Source organism: Tenrec ecaudatus, chromosome 7 (genome assembly GCF_050624435.1).
Source record: "Tenrec ecaudatus isolate mTenEca1 chromosome 7, mTenEca1.hap1, whole genome shotgun sequence".
Classification (NCBI taxonomy): domain Eukaryota; kingdom Metazoa; phylum Chordata; class Mammalia; order Afrosoricida; family Tenrecidae; genus Tenrec; species Tenrec ecaudatus.
The window spans coordinates 14,495,351-14,511,590 of NC_134536.1; the positions used below are offsets into that span (position 1 = coordinate 14,495,351).

Below are 16,240 nucleotides of genomic sequence, written 5' to 3' on the forward strand. Positions count from 1 at the left end.
ATTCTGACCAGCCACCAACAATATAGCTTATCCTAGTTGTACCAATGAGGACATGGAGGAAAAACCTCCTTGTGAAAGGTTTCTAGATATCAGCTACCCAATGACTGGGATTTTATGGATGAGTTAAAAGACGTGGGTTGAAAAACTGAAAACATAAACCGATTCCCAAAGAAGAAAACATCTGGGATGGAAGATGGTAACAATATGTAACTGCACTCTGTGGTCATCCATTCCCAGAGATTTCCCAGAGATCTGTGGATCTGTCTCTAGATCCCAGAGGGATACACACAATTCAAAAAGAATTGTTGATGATTCCACCTACAGCTTTTTCTAAAGATCCTCGAACTTTAAAGCATTACTTTGTATTCCATCCTTTTTAATTTTAAAATGTTAAAGTGAAGATTTTGAAAGAAAGGCGATTTATAAATATTCATATCATTCACAGTCCAGGGAACTACAAGATGATGCTTTGTAATAATTAAATAGTTTCTATCATCAAGTTCTCCAAAAAACAAATTCCATGGAAATAATATATATTAAAATGAAGCAATAACAGTTCATCCCTCTGTGTACAAGGCAATAAATTGCTAGTAAGAATACTTAACAGAAACCATTATGAGCCATGCTTGGCATAAGCTTTATGAGCATATAATTATTATTATTATTATTATTATTATTATTTTCTTTTATGAGTCCCTAAATAAACACTTAGAGAATATAATGATCCTTGAAAGGAAAGGGCCAATATAATGGATACATACTTTAACATTTCAAAGAATTTATCTAAATATTATTGATATTTCTATGTGTTAAATGCTTTTTAATCACAACTTTATGGGTGATAGACAAAATCTGACACAGCACACCTTTTACTATTAAAAACCCCTTGCTTCGTTTACTTTTTTTGCTTTATTTATTTTATAAAATAAGGTTCTTTGCTTCTGTTCTAACTCCTAGTTCATTGTGTAGTGCCTGGAGTCTTTTTTTTTAATTTTTCTTTTTCTTTTCCCAACGGTTTTACTGGCACATAAAAGCTTGCAAGCAGTCGTTGATCTTTATTTGAGTGAGACAGCAGAGGAAGAAGCAGGGTCAGGAACTGCTGCTGTTGTCAGGTGCCATGGAGTTTGCTCGAGTTCTCTGTTGTGACTTCAAACAAGCTAATTAAACTTTTCCTCTTGGTTACCAGATAGCCAATTGGCTAATCTGAGGAAAACATAAGTATCCTATATGCTATAATCATTCTATTAAGTGCATTTACTCCCATCTCTCTCACACACTTTATCACCTCCCATTATTCATTTCAGCTCAGCCCCTAGTGCACTGAGTCAGGTGGGGAATAATCACAGACAAATAGAGAGTGGTTATGCTGTTGGGCTGTGATCTACCAGGTGAGTAGTTCAAACCATCAGTAGCTCATAGAGAGAAAGACAGGACTTTCTACTCCCATAAAGAGGTACGGATTTGGAAATGCAGAGTGGTAGTGCTACCCTGTTCTATAGGGTTGTTACTTCATCCCAAATACAAATTTATTAAAAAACTAAAATGATACTGATTTGAAATTTGGGAAGATCTAGAACAGGCATCTCATAAAACAGTGAAATGAAAAGTATGTCCGGTCATTTTCCCCCCCAGGTTATATGTGATATAGACTAAGAAATAGAACATATAAGATATAGACAGATAACTAGTTCTATACATTTGCTGATAAGTAAGGGATACAGCAAAAACAATTAGCACAGTTTTTCTTAGGGGGAAAATGACTGCTTAAAGTCTTAAGAAAAACACTTTATGGAAATAAATGCTTTTATTTCACAAGCCAAATAGAGAACTATATTTTTATCTACTCCTTTTATTGGAGCTCAACTTCTAAGCACCCGGTTTGCAAAATGGCAGTGACAGCTCAAAATCCATTTTCAGGGTTCCCAAATAGACTACTGAATTATTTCTACTTCCTTAACCAAGGACATGGATCACCTTACACACAGAAAGGGTGCCTTGGAAAGTAGATTGCCCCCACAGTTTTCCAGCCAGCCCAGGGAAGGGCAGCCTCTCTTGCCTACCTGTGCCCTAGATAAAATTTGGTTCACAAGATCCCTTTAAAGTTACCATACAGGGAAGTTGAATATTTATGAGTCATACCTTATCAATCTAACCCTGACTGCCTTGGTCAGACGTCCCTGGACCTACCTTGTAAACCCTTCTGCCTAACATATGTGCATACCCCAATCAAAGTGCTGTTCCTTATCCTGTAGTTTCACCTGTAACTGTGATGCATTGAACTACCACAAGTCATGAATTTGTGACCACTCCCTTTGTTCCATTCCCTATTTATGTGGCTTCCTGATTGTGAATCTTGGACTGCACTTGGACATCATACTAATGGCCTCTATCATCTGGATGATGTGTCTGTGCTTTGTGTTGGCTTTTCCTCTTTGAAGACATAAGTGCTATTCTTAATATTAGAGATTAGAGTCTCCTTCACTTGATGGAAACAATATAAAAACAATATTAAATAACTATTGTTTGAGGCAGAGCAACTTTAACATATAGACAAATGCAAAATTTAGGCACAAGCATTGCTTTATGAATATAGTAATATAAAATACTATATTGAGTAGACCACTAACCCTCTGCCATCGAGTTGGCTCCCTAGAGGATGGAGTAGAACAGCTCTGTAGGATTTCCAAGACTAACAATTTCTTTTGGAAACAGAGTGCTTCACCTTTCTCCGGAAGAATGGCTGGATAGAAATGGAAAAATACTTCCTTTGGGAGGAAATTCATTAAAAAAAAAATAAATAACGGCTGCAGAGAACACATTTAATTAAGAAAGAATTGAGCGCTAAACTACCTTCCATTTATGATCAGAAATGGAAGCCTCACAACAGTGATTATTAAACTTAGTGAGCTACCATCAACAATATATTTTTGAAAACAGATGAATGTTTTAGAAATAAAATCATTTTGTGTCCTCTCCAAATTAGGGAAAATAAAATTTAAAATCAAGAGGTATTTCTAAGAAAAAGAAGATATTGCAAGCTTTAAAATACTGGTAAATCACAGTATGGTGAAATCCTTTCACATACTTATTCAATCTGTATTCTGAATAAATATAACTAAGAAGAGTGTGATGTCAAGATCACAGGGAAGCTCATTGACAATCTTTGTTATGAGCATGTCACAACTTTGTTAAAAACAAAAGAGACTTGAAGCACTTACTGATGAAGATCAAAGAATACAGCCTTCTATATGGATTACAACTCAATTTTTAAAATTCCTCTTTAATAGATAGGTAGATTAACCAATAGATAACATGATATGGTAGAAAGAGAAAAGATTGACCGTGTCAAGGATTGCCTTTATCTTGGATCCATAACCAGCACTCATGGAAATAGCAGTCAAGAAATCAATGATATATTGCACTGGATGAATTTGGTGTACAAGACCTCCTTAAAGTGTTAAAAATCAAAGATGTCATCTTAAGAACTTAGAGATGCCTGACCCAAGGCATGATATTTTCAATCATCTCTCCTGATGTGAAATCAAGACAATGAATAAGGAAGACTGGAGAAAAAATGATGCATTTGAACTATGATGTTGGCAAGCAATATCGAAAATACCATGGGCTACCAGAACTAACAGATCTATCATGGGTGAAGAACAACCAGAACGTTCCTTAGAAGGAGGATGAGATTTTCCCTCACATACTTCAGACATGTTTGGAGGACAACCCAGTCCCTAAAAGACAGCATGTAAAGTAAAAGGTCAGTGAAACAGAGGAAGAACTTCCAGGACGTATGATGAGGCAATGGCTGCAAAATTAGGCTCAAACATAATAACAATTGTGAGAAGGTGTAGGACAAGGCAGTGTTGGGTTCTACTGTACAAAGAGAGCTTAAGAGTTGAAACACAACTCAGTGGCACTTACAAAAAGTGAGATATAAATGATAAATTCTGGAATAACATCGCAATGAATATTGCAGGATGAAAATGGGGTTTTATTAAAGAAAGAAAAGCATGCATGGATAATTAAAAAATATAAACTACAATTGAGTGTTTATAAACCCATTAGGAGCAGTAAAAGACAAATAGCAGGAAGTGAAATCAGTGAAGTGGAGGAAATAAGCAGTCCATTCGGAATAGAGACTAAACTAGCCCCAATGATAGGACAGTGGACATGAGGATAGAATAATAATTCAATATACACATTTGAAGATCCCCTGCTGGCACTGCAGTTGAACTTTTCCCGGCTAACCCTAAACATTAACCTTTTGCATCAACCAGATACTCTAAAGGGGAAAGATATGGCAGTCTGCTTCTATGACCATTGCAAGCCTCATAGTGAATACCATGAAGCAATTATATGTCCTATAGAGGCTCGATTAGTTGGAATCAAGTTGATATCAAGAGTTTGATATATACATTTGATCTTCCTTAAGAAGAGAATGGAGCCTGGTGAAATAGTGGTTATGGGTTCAGCTGCAATCTACACAGCGAGCGCACGGAAACCACCAGCAGCTCCACTGGAGAGAGGCAGGGCGTTTGATTGAGTTTTAGTCGTAGAAGCACAGGGAGAGTTCTATCCTGTCCTGTAAGGATGCTGTGAGTGGGCATCAACGTCATGGCAGTGAGTTCATTTTTTTTGTTTGTTTTGTTTTTAAGGAGAGAGGCAATATAATGCATTAGAAACAATAAACAGAAATAATAGAAATGAAATAGCACACGATATACTTAGAGGACAATACCCAAAAGCATGAGCAACAATAGGAAAAAGGATAAACTGAATTCAATAAAAATAGTTTGTGTATCACGAGACATTATTGAGAAAGTAAAAGAAAGAATAGGAGAAAATACTTTTAGGAATTGTTTATCAGAGTGCATTTAGGATATAAAATTCAAAACACGACTTTCAGGAAGATGGTGCCAATGTAGGATCACCCACTGGGACTTCTTCCCATTGTGTGACCACGAGATCTACACAGGAGGAGGCCAATTCTGGGTGATGCAGAGGCAAGCCTAGTGTGGAGAAAAAGGTGTTTGCTCCTCGGGTCAATGGGACAGGAACACCACCTTCCACAGTTCACGACCCATGGGAGAAGGCTGAGGCTCAGCCATGGGAGCTGATGAAGCCATGACTGGCCTGTCTTTTGGCCACTTGCCTCCTGGTCCCTGATTAAAGCTGCAGAAGACAGCGGTCTGCAAACTTTTCAGTTACTTCATTTCCAGCCTCATCCTCCCCTCCCATCTGTGAATAACTTGGCTGATGTATTACTGCTTCTTCGTACATCTTTGAATTATAAACCGTCTTATTGTAAATCTCACGTATTGTAGACTATGTGCAGGGAATGTATTTAATCCTGCTCCTCATAAAGTACTCTGCCCTGGAGTGTCTGTACTGTAGGGACACCGGCACCCTGACTTCAGCTATACATACATAAGGGTTTGGATATAACCTTTCTCCAGCAGAACCTATAGGTAAAGTAAGATTAGAGCCGGTCTCTACACACTACATTATTTTACATTTGGTCCCTTCACATGGACGAGGGGAATCTCTCTCATGAGTTTACAGGAAAAAGATTATTGTCATGGGAAATGGAAATAGGAAATTAAGAACAAAAAAAACGTAGGATCTGTGAGTAAGAAATCAGGGAATTTTTTTGGCATGCCACAGGGTTGTGGGGCAAGGCAGTAAGCGGATAGTGGCACACACCCATTTCTTTATCTCGCGATTAGGCAAAGTGGTGCGACAGTGGCCAGACAGCATTTTCTTGCAGGTTTCAGGAATATACTAATTGGTCCCTGGAAGAAGTCACGGTGCAGTGAAGAAATTTTTTTGAAGAATTTTTAATTCCTGGGGTAGGTAATTGTAGATTTTAAACTTGGTACAATAGTAAAACATTACTAACTTTTACTAGTAAGTTGCCCTGTTAGCCACAGCAAAGGAACATCAATACAGATCAGCTAATTTAGCAGGGGTTGTAATGTCTAAGTAATTGTAGTAGAAGAGTTCATTATAAAAAGGATTTTCTGGTTTATGTAAGCAGAGAGCAATTTTTTCTCTCACAAAGAAGCTGCATATTCGTAGGGAGAGCATGTATCTTGTGACAGTTAGTTTTTGTAAGTTTTAGTTAAGTAGTTTTAAAGCCGTTGCATGTCAAAGAAAAGTGTGAAGGTAAATGTGTGCATAATTCAGTACAAAAGCTGCTGTGTCATTATTAATTAAATGAAAATACGTGTGAGAAGTGTGAGATGAGGGACAAGAACATCTCCTCAAGGGGGATGCCCCTGGAGGTTTTTTGTCTCTTCCATCAACAGTGGCTAGATTTTGTTTCTGGAAGTCATCAAGTTAAAAATGTCAACCTTGTGTCTTACAAGCGAAATATTACCAGGCAGTAAGAAAAAGATATCAGACAAGTGCATTCTGTGCAAAAATAGATTCACAGCCAGAACAGAGAAAAAAGTCTTATCTGAAGTAGCACCTTACCTAAAGGTCTCAGGACTTGTTTTGTGTTTTTGGTAACTTGTATTAACCTTTTACCTGATGTAAATAGTTCTCAAGGGATGAAGAACATTAGACGTAATAATTTTTCTTTTCAATGAAACAGGCAGTAATTAGCTGTGGAGTTAAATTTTTCTTTTACATTCACAATGATGAAATCCTTAGCTGAAAAGGAATGGTTTATTTCTGCTAATTGGATAGTACGGAACAGGGCTTGTCTCTCACCCTCCAATTATCTGTAGCACAGTGCTTGGTGAACGAGAGAGGTACTGAGAGGTGGGCAGAAAGAGCAGCTTCTGTTACAAGGAAGTGAAAGTGCCGATTTACTTGGTTGCCGGCCACCTTTGTTCACTGTTTGATGTTTTTCCAGAGACAGAATTCAACATAACCTCCCCAAAAAAATTCAAACCTTATCATTATTTAGTGAAATTGGAGTTAAGAAAGGATGGCTTGTGTGTTGTTAATAGTTTCAAAAGTTCTTTATGGACATTAATTGTGTAAGTTCATATGTAGGCTTTTCTTCAAGCATGTTGTCAGTTTGGGGTATGGGGGTTTGTTTGTTTTTTTGCCACTTTGCAGAGAAAATGTTTGCCTCTGTCGTTCATCAAGCATTTGAAATTATTGAAAAGAATTAGTCAGGAATTTATTTTGAGATAGAACCTCAGAAAGCAATTGATTTATTTTTTCATTTCCTGTTTCTCCCATGAGAGTGTTAATACAAGGAGAAAAACATTTAGAATGGATATTTTTTTTGAAGAATTCTTTTCCCAGAGTTTTAAAAGCTTATCTTCATCAGATAGCAGAGTTAATTACACAAGGCAGGACTTAATGTGTACATCTAATTGCTCACCATCTTAAATTCACATTTGGGCACAAAATTTTAATTGGCTGATTGCATTTTCAGGATATTCTGGACAATTAGATTGATTTCAAGTAAATTTTGGAAAATTTTAAAGATACTTTTTGTATTGTGTCACAGAAAGCTTTGTCACAAGCTGAGTGATATTTGACAGATGTCTCCCATGTATTGATTTTGGGAAACAAGCCTCTGTACAGTTCTCTATTAAAAAGATTTTGGATGTATTTGGGCTACGCCTCACAAAAGTGAGGCCACCAAAGATGGAATTTTTTAATTTGGGGGCTTATTTTTATGCTATGGGACTTTCTCAACCCATTATAATAGATCATGAACCAAGCCACAGCAATAAGCTATTCTTGTTCTGAACTCTCAGAATGCAATATTTTGTATTTATGTAGATAATGCTACTTGGAATCACACAAGATCTTCTTATGGGGCTCACACTACGAAACTGATGGCATGTAATTAGGGTGGGCTAGCCCCTCCTGGACCTTGTCTTTTGTTATTAGGACTTGTGGAGATTGCCTTGGGCTGCACATGCTATGCTTTCTTAGATGGGGCATAAGTTCTGTAGAGGCACAAGTTGCTCACCTTCCAGATAAAACTTTACACCTAATGAAACTCATTATATAACTTCTTGGATACAACTGCCTTCCGTGATTGCTATTGGACATTTAAGCATTGACTTGTCAATGAGAACAGTAACTTGCAGCAATTTTAAATTGCATTCTTGTATTAACACTTCTCTGCAAGTGAATTTATGTAAAGCAAGTCTTATCATATTGAAGTCCCGTGTCGGAGTGTGGCTGCCAGTTCAGAAGTCTCAACCTTGGGAAGAACGTCCCTTACTAATGTGTTAACTAAGGTATTGCAGAAACTGCTGGAAAGACATAAAAGGTTTATTAGAATGTTAATTGTCACTAGATTAGCTTTAATAACTATCACCAAAACTGCAGCTGATGTGCTAATATTTCTTTGTAAACCTGTGAATTTTTAACTGTCTCTTTGTTTGCAAACTTGCCATGTGTTGCAGGTTATATGCAGGGAATATATTTAAGCTTCCCCCAATAAAGTACTGGGCCCTGGGTTGTCTAAATTGCAGGGACACCAATACTCTAACTTTGGCCATCCCTTCCATATATAAATTTTCTTATGCAGCTTGTGCTCTCTCAAGCCTGTATGTAATGTAAGATAAGATCAGTTTCTTCATTATCTTACAGATTGAGTGTTGCAGCACCCCAGGGTTATTTTACTGGCTTTCCCACAAAGAACTTAGTTGTGCTTGTGCACTCTAGCATACCCTTTTCACAGTGCCCAGCCACACCTTACGTCCCTTGTCAGTGGGGCAGCAATTCTCAGCCTCTCCCCCTTCTCCCCTGGGTTTGGCCACTGCTCCTTGTGGGGAAGTAACCCAAAAGTCTGCTCCTCAAGGGCATTCCATGGATGCCTGCATGGACTTCTGGGAACTCTAGAGCCGCAGCTTGCAGAATAGAATTCCCATTGGCATAATCCCTTTCAGAGGCACCTCAGACTTCTATAACAGCGTCATCAGGACTAGGCGCCCCAGGTAGATAACCCTCGCTATAGAGAGAGGGTCCGACCCCAGTGCGACAAAATACGCAGCTCAAACCCACAGTGCGGTGGGCTCTACGACTGTGAGACTTGCTCCAGTTTTCTTTTAAGAAAGAAAACACAAACCTACTTTCCCTGCAATAGGAAATGGAACTCCGGAGTTTCCAGATTTATCAGTAGCTTTCCCCACCCCTGGCTAGGTAACCTGCAGACACAGGCCCCCATTCCCCTTGCCCCGATTGCCCGTAATTTGAAGCCCCTTCTCCCTGGTGCAACCATTAGAGTAACCATTTCCACCCTCCAAACGCACATAAGGAGAGGATAATTCGGAGTTGTGTCGAAATCCACTGTAAAGGGGAACTTCTGCTTTAAACAAAACAACACAAGAACTGTACTCTCTCTACAAAATATACTGGATCAATAAGATAATCTGATAGATTTAATATACCCCTCACTTACTCAGTCACCATAACCTCTAGAACCTAGTTTCTCCAGCTCAGCAACACACATTCTCCTTTAACATTACCCAAGTAAAATTGCATAACCCCTTCCAAGTCATTAAAACTTACAACTTAACAGAGAGGCTTGCTATGATTCACACCACCAAACCTACTCATAAGCACCTGTAAACTATCCCTCCTACTAACCCAATGAACACGCCCTCCTGATCTACGCACCACATGTTTTCCAGCACCTATCTGATCCTCCCTTGACCTAGTCAGCCCCTCCCCACTTCCACAGCTCCTTCAGCTCATATAAGATGCTAAGTAAACAACAGCCAACACCAGCAACTACAAGAAAAATCTATTTAAAAAGTCAATTACTGAAAAATACCAAAACCCTATGAATTACACAGAAGAAGACTCTGAATTGCCAGATAGGTAATACAAGAGAATGATACTAAGGACTATACAAGAAATTATGGGATTAATCCTGAAAACAGATGAAAAATGTAGATAGGAGAATCCTCACACCCATGAGAAATCCAGGAGTTAAGGAATGACATAGCAGAAATTAAGAACAAGGTATATTGAATGGAATAAATGGAAAATTAAATCAGCAAACTCAAAGATAACCAAGATAACCAAGGAACTCAAAGATAACCAAGTCGAATTTAGCAATCAAGAGAAACAAACCAAACAGCAAGAGAATCTGAAGAAAGTCTGAGGATGATGTGGGATACCATGAAGTGAAACAATATACAAATTATTGAGGTTCCTTAAAAGGAAAAAAACAAATAAAACTACAGTTAAAATAGTAAGGGAATTCTTGGAAGAAAATCTCCCCAATATCATCAAGGAGGAGATGATAACCACTTGGGCAACTGAGAGAACACCAATTAAATGAAACCTGCCACCCGAAAACACATCAAGACATAGAGTAGTCAAATTATCCAACGTAAAGGAAATTGAGAATCGTGAGAACAGCTAGAGAGAAAAGAGCAGTCACATAGAAAGGTATAAGAATGCTGAGATCAGAATAAGCTCAGACCGCTGCAGAGACCATGCAGGAATGAATAAATTGGGGAAGCATATTCCTCACTCCGTGCACAAAAACAAACTCAAGGTGGATCAAAGACCTACATGTAAAACTCAAATGTAGCAGAAACATAAATGAGAAAACTGGGACAGAGGTAGGAGCCCTAGTGCAGGGAATACATGGGTTATCAGAAATAACAATGGAAACACACTCCATGGAAGAGAAAATAGATGAGTGGGACCTATTAAAAATAACACTTGTGTACATTGAAAGACTTCATTAAAAGAGTAAAAGAGAGCCCACAGATTGGGGGAAGATATTACAAATGACATAATAGACAAAGGACTAATTAATAAAATCTGTAGTATTTTACAAGCTTACAATAAAAAACATACTAATAACCCTCTGGACAAATTACCTGAATGATTCACGAAGGACAACACTAGAATGGCTAATAAACACATGAGGGAATGCTCCCAGTCACTAGGCATCCAGGAAATACAATTCAAAACAACCATGAGACACCAACTAACACCCATAATTATAGCTGAATTCAAAACAAAACAAAAAACTTAGAACAACAAATGTCGGTTTGGGTGTGGTGAGACTGGAACTCTTATCCACTGCTGGAGGACTCGTAAATACGTAAGCCACTATGGAAGGCTAGGTATGGCAACATCTAAAACAGATGGCAATTGAAATATCATACGATCCAATAATACCATTTCTGGGTATATACCCAAAAGAAATAAGAAACAGATCACGAACAGATATCCCCACCCCATCTTCATCACAGAACACTTCACGATAGCAAGAAGCCAGAAATAACCTAAATTCCCATCAGTTAAAAAGTGAATAAAAAAACAACTGTTGGTGTATACATACAATGGTATACTATGCATCCCTAAAACACAACGATGAAACCATGAAGCACCTGAAGACATGGTAAGAAGAGATACCAGCATGAGCACAAACTCAGGCTTGAAGGGCAATCGAGTCTTCTGGCTGGGGGGAGGAGGGGTAAAGATAACCTTGTAAAGAGCCTGACCAGTGCCAATGAATCATACGTCATCCTCTCGAGGTAGCTTCTCAAGAAACTAAGGTCTGGCCCCTAAGCGTTGTTTGTTTTTGCTTGTTTAAATCAGAATCCAGATAAAGACCATACACTGAGAAAAAAACTAAGTTATCATTTCTTGTAAGAGTTCTGAGTTTAAAAAAATAAACAAATCCTAACAGTTTAGATGAAAGACATACTTTCAGATAATTTAAAAATCTATGGAGTTCATTTGTACCTATTTTCTTACAAGCATACGTCTAAATCATATGAAGTCCATAATTAAATTCTTCACTCATTATGTAATCTGAATGGATTGTGCCCTCACCAAACAAAAGGAAAGGTAAAACAAAAAAAGTAAATCTTTCATTCTGTTGCCTTTTTTTCCTACTAACATATTTATATCCTTTTCCTGGTGACTCATTTCTTTCTATATAAATGAACTTTTACTTTACATTTCTTTACATTTTCACTTTGGTGGGATTTAGATATTAAATCAGACCTCTGACTCACCATTCCTCTAGAGAAGAAGAGAGGCAATTTTGGTAAATTTATTTCCAAAATAATAAGCCTAAAGTCTTTTTTTTTTTGCCTTACACAAAATCTAAATAGTGCTGACCTGTAAATGAAATTCCATGTGTATAATAACCCTTGGCTTTCTTATGAGTGTTTCCAATGAATAAAATGACATTGCAAATGCATAGTGCAGTTGGAAGAGAGTCTAATAAGGATTCTAAATGTGAGATGCATATAGGAGTGGGACTATGTGCCTGTACATGGAATGTATTCATTTATAATAATTATGTATCTTGGGTCACTAATAGTATTTTTTAATGTAGTAACTTTTCAAAGCTAATTCTGAAGAGATCTAAGTAGACATTTTTAAGTACTGCTTGTAGAAGTTTTTGACTGGCACATTCTATAGAGAACTCTTACAATGCTTACTAAAATTCAGTATAAGATTGATTTTGTTGTTGGTTGTTTTCTTTTGTGCTTGATTTTGGGGGGGTTTATTTATTTAAACAATTTTATTGGGGCTCATACAACTCTTATCACAATCCATACATACATCAATTTTTTAAAGCACACTTATATATTCGTTGCCCTCATCATTCACAAGATTCACTTTCCGCCTGGGTTCCTGGAATCAGCTCCTCATTTTCCTTTTTTCCCTCCCCCTTCCTCCCCACTCTCTCTCCCTCATGTACCCTTAATAATTTATAAATTATTATTTTATATTATCTTACACTGTCTGGCATCTCCCTTAACCCACTTTCCTGTTGCCCATCCCCCAGAGAGGAGGTTATATGTAGATCCCCAAGATCGGTTCCCCCTTCCTACCCCCTCTTCCTCCCCAGTATCGCCACTCTCACTGTTGGTCCTGAGGGGTTCATCTGTCCTAGATTCCCTGTGTTTCCAGTTGCCGTGCATCCTCTGGTCTAACCAGGTTTGCAAGGTAGAATTGGGATCATGATAGTTGGTGGGGAGGAAGCGTTTAAGAACTAGAGAAAGGTTGTGAGTTTCATTATTGCTACAATGAACCCTGAGTGAATCATCTCCTCCCCACTACCCCTCTGCAAGGGATGTCCAGTTGTCTACAGATGGGCATTAGGTCCCCATCATGAGCTCCCCTCATTCACTATGATATGATTTCCCCCCCACCTTTGGTGCTTGAAACCTAGTCCCCACGGCCCTTCATGATCACAGATGTTGGTGTGCTGCTCCCATGTGGGCTTTGCTGCTTCTGAGCTAGATACCAGCTTGTTTACTTTCAAGCCTTTAAGTCCCCAGACACTATATCTCTTGATAGCCGGGCACCATCAGCCTTCTTCACCACACTTACTTATGCACAGATTCGTCTTCAGCATTTATGTGGGGAAGGTAATCACACAATAATGGTTTTTGTTCTTTGGAGTCTGCTGATCCCTTCAACACCTCGTTTTCACTGAGGCTTGTGTGCTTCTTCTCAATGAGCTTTGTTGCTTCTGAGCTAGATGGTCGCTTGTTTATCTTCAAGCCTTTAAGACCCCAGACGCTATATCTTTTGATAGCCGGGCACCATCAGCTTTCTTCACCATGTTTGCTTATGCACACATCTGTCTTCAGCGACCATGTTGGGAGGGTAGGTATCATGAAATGACCGTTTAGCTGAGCAAGGTGCTCTTTTATTGAGGGAATTGTTGTGAGGAGGCCCAATGTCCACCTGCTACCCTATTACTAAACCTATAAATATATGCACATAGGTCTATTTTTCCCATAATCACAAGTATATTTACATATGTACTTGTCTGTATTTAGGCTTCTATGTATGCCCTTTGCCTCCTACTCCTTTCCTCTATTTCCTTATGCTTTCCTCCTGTCCCACTACCATGTTCAGCCTTCATTCTGGTTTCAATAATTCCTCTCAGTTACCTTGCCCTTGGTCACTCCCTACCAGTCCTCCCATCCCCTCCCTCCACTGCTTTTGAACCACTCATTGTTCCCTTATCTCTGGGTTGGCCAACACCTCCTCCCTTCCCCTACCTCCCACATGCTCATGTCCCTCCTGGACCCTTGGTCCCATTATTTTCTTCTCACATTGTTTATCCAGCCTATCTTATCTAGGTGGACCTGCAGATATAGTAATATGTGCATAAAAATGCGGATGGCTTTGACAGCCCCAAAGTGGCATATAAGAACATGGCATCAATGGCAGCAACACTGACAAGCTAACAAACAAAAAAAGCCACTGACGTACAACATTTAAAAAAAGAGAAAAAAATAAAAAAACAAAACAAAAAGACAGCAAAAAAAAAAAAATGCCTGTTAGTACTTCAAGGTCTGTTTGTTGACCTTTAGAAGTGTTTTCTGGACGAGTCTGCTGATGGGGTGCCACATCCTGGCCCCAAAGTCCATCCTTTATACTCCCTCAGGTCCTCCTTGCTTTGCTTCCACTGCCGCTCCATTGCACGCCCCCAGTGTTTGCCGCAGTGTGGTGGGTCAGCTCAGTCGCACATCCCACACTGTGTCTCATGTGTTGTCTCATGTAGAGCCATGGGTCAGTGCAGGATGTCGCATCTCGCTGTGGGGCTGGCTATATGGTCCTCTCTGTACATTGGGCCCTTCGAGCTGGGCTATCATCCTCTGAGTTTGGTGGGCCTGTAGAGTTGAGCCTGTGGGCAGAGGCTACACAGGCTGGAGTAGCCCCCCAAGGGCGGGCCTCCTGCGCCGGCCTGAAAATGCTGAGGCTGCAAGGGGTGCTGAGAGATGCACGGGGCACAGTGCCTGCCTCCTATGCCGGCTGGGAAGGGCAGGCTTAGATGCTGGTGCTGGTGTCTCCGCAGGGTCCTGTGGTGGTGAGAGTCGGCTGGGGCACACAGATGGCTCCAACGGGGACCACAAAGCCGTGTCCTAGGCTCCCTAGCAGACTGGGACATTTATCGCTTAAGCCACTGGCCCTGTGAGCAGTGCATGCTCCACAGTGACATTGTCCGAGCCAGATTGGACAGCGGCCGCCCTGGTGGGAAACAGTGTGCAATGGTTCTTGTCCTCCGCACTGGAAGGAATGTGTCACAGCAGGCTCAGAGCTTGGAGCCACTGGCCACTGGAATTCCCACAGCACACCATGGAGAGCAACGCCATGTAGCTTGTGCTCCCAGTAGGCAGGGACGCCCACTGTTGCACAAGGAGCTGTAGGCGCTGGAAGGGGCGCCCTCTGCAGGCAGGCTTAGCGCCTCGGGGCCACAGCTACAGGTCTCCATGGTCTCGGGGCCAGCCTGAAGTGGCTCTGGCGGAAATGCAGTGTCGAGGGTAGAAGCAAGATGGGTTCTGGTAATGCTCGGACTGGCAGGAAGTGTTCAGCACAAGTTCCAGGGCCCAGTCAGGAGTCGAGCAGGCGCTAAGCTGATGGGGTGGGCGGCTGGGCAAATGGAGTGCCAGTGGATAGGTCCCAAGCAGCAATGGGGGTGGATGGTCCCCTGTGGGGGTCGCCCAGGCAGCCCCAGGTGAACTGCAGGTCAGTTACCCAGGCCTTGGATGGAGGGAGGGAGGGATGTAGGCCCAAGGGCAGATCGCTGCCACATGGGCAGAGGGGAGCCACAGGAAAGAGAAACTTCTCTCCTATTGGGGTCCTGTGAGTGAGCAGCTGTTCTAGGTGTCCCACGTCTGCTGAATGTGTTCTTTCTCGGCAGGGCAGGCAAGAGACTCAGCTTGGGGTCCCAGTCTAGGGATGGAGTGGGCCTATACTTAGTCGTAGACCTGCAGCCTAGTGTCCTAATATGTCCCAAGAATCGGGCCTGCATGGCTGAGGGCCCTGCTTGGGACAAATGCATAGAATGGGGGTGGGATGCTGTCCCGGGGGATATTTCACTCACCAGACTCCTACCACTCAGTTACCTGGGCACCAAACCTGCTTTATTCTAAAGAGTTCTCAGAGTATGCGGGTCCCCTGGTCTGCCATCTTTGCTTGCTTTTTAATATCGAGGTAAAATTACAGAAAATCACATGTAGGTAAATGAAAGTTTGGTTTTGTTGGCTGTAAATAAAATGCATTACAAATAATTTGAATAAAATTATTATATTACAAATAAGGATATTCTTCCCTATGTCTATAGTTATAAGACCTATCTTTATGTGAACAGTACTGTGTCATTGTGGTTGTTGTTGTTTGGGACAATGGACTGAGTGAATAATGCATGTAAAATGTATAAGGATATCTTAATTGATGTGTCAAAGTCAAGGTCAAGTTGTCAAACTACTTCAAAACAGTATATTTTATTTCATGTAAATTCATACATTAT

At 40.3% G+C, this 16,240-nt stretch overlaps 1 pseudogene; it reads right to left on the reverse strand.

Annotated features, from left to right (window-relative positions):
* LOC142453148 (endosome-associated-trafficking regulator 1 pseudogene) overlaps positions 1–15,202 on the reverse strand; it is a 35,652-nt pseudogene extending 20,450 nt beyond the window's left edge.
* Positions 15,203–16,240: the final 1,038 nt, after the last annotated feature.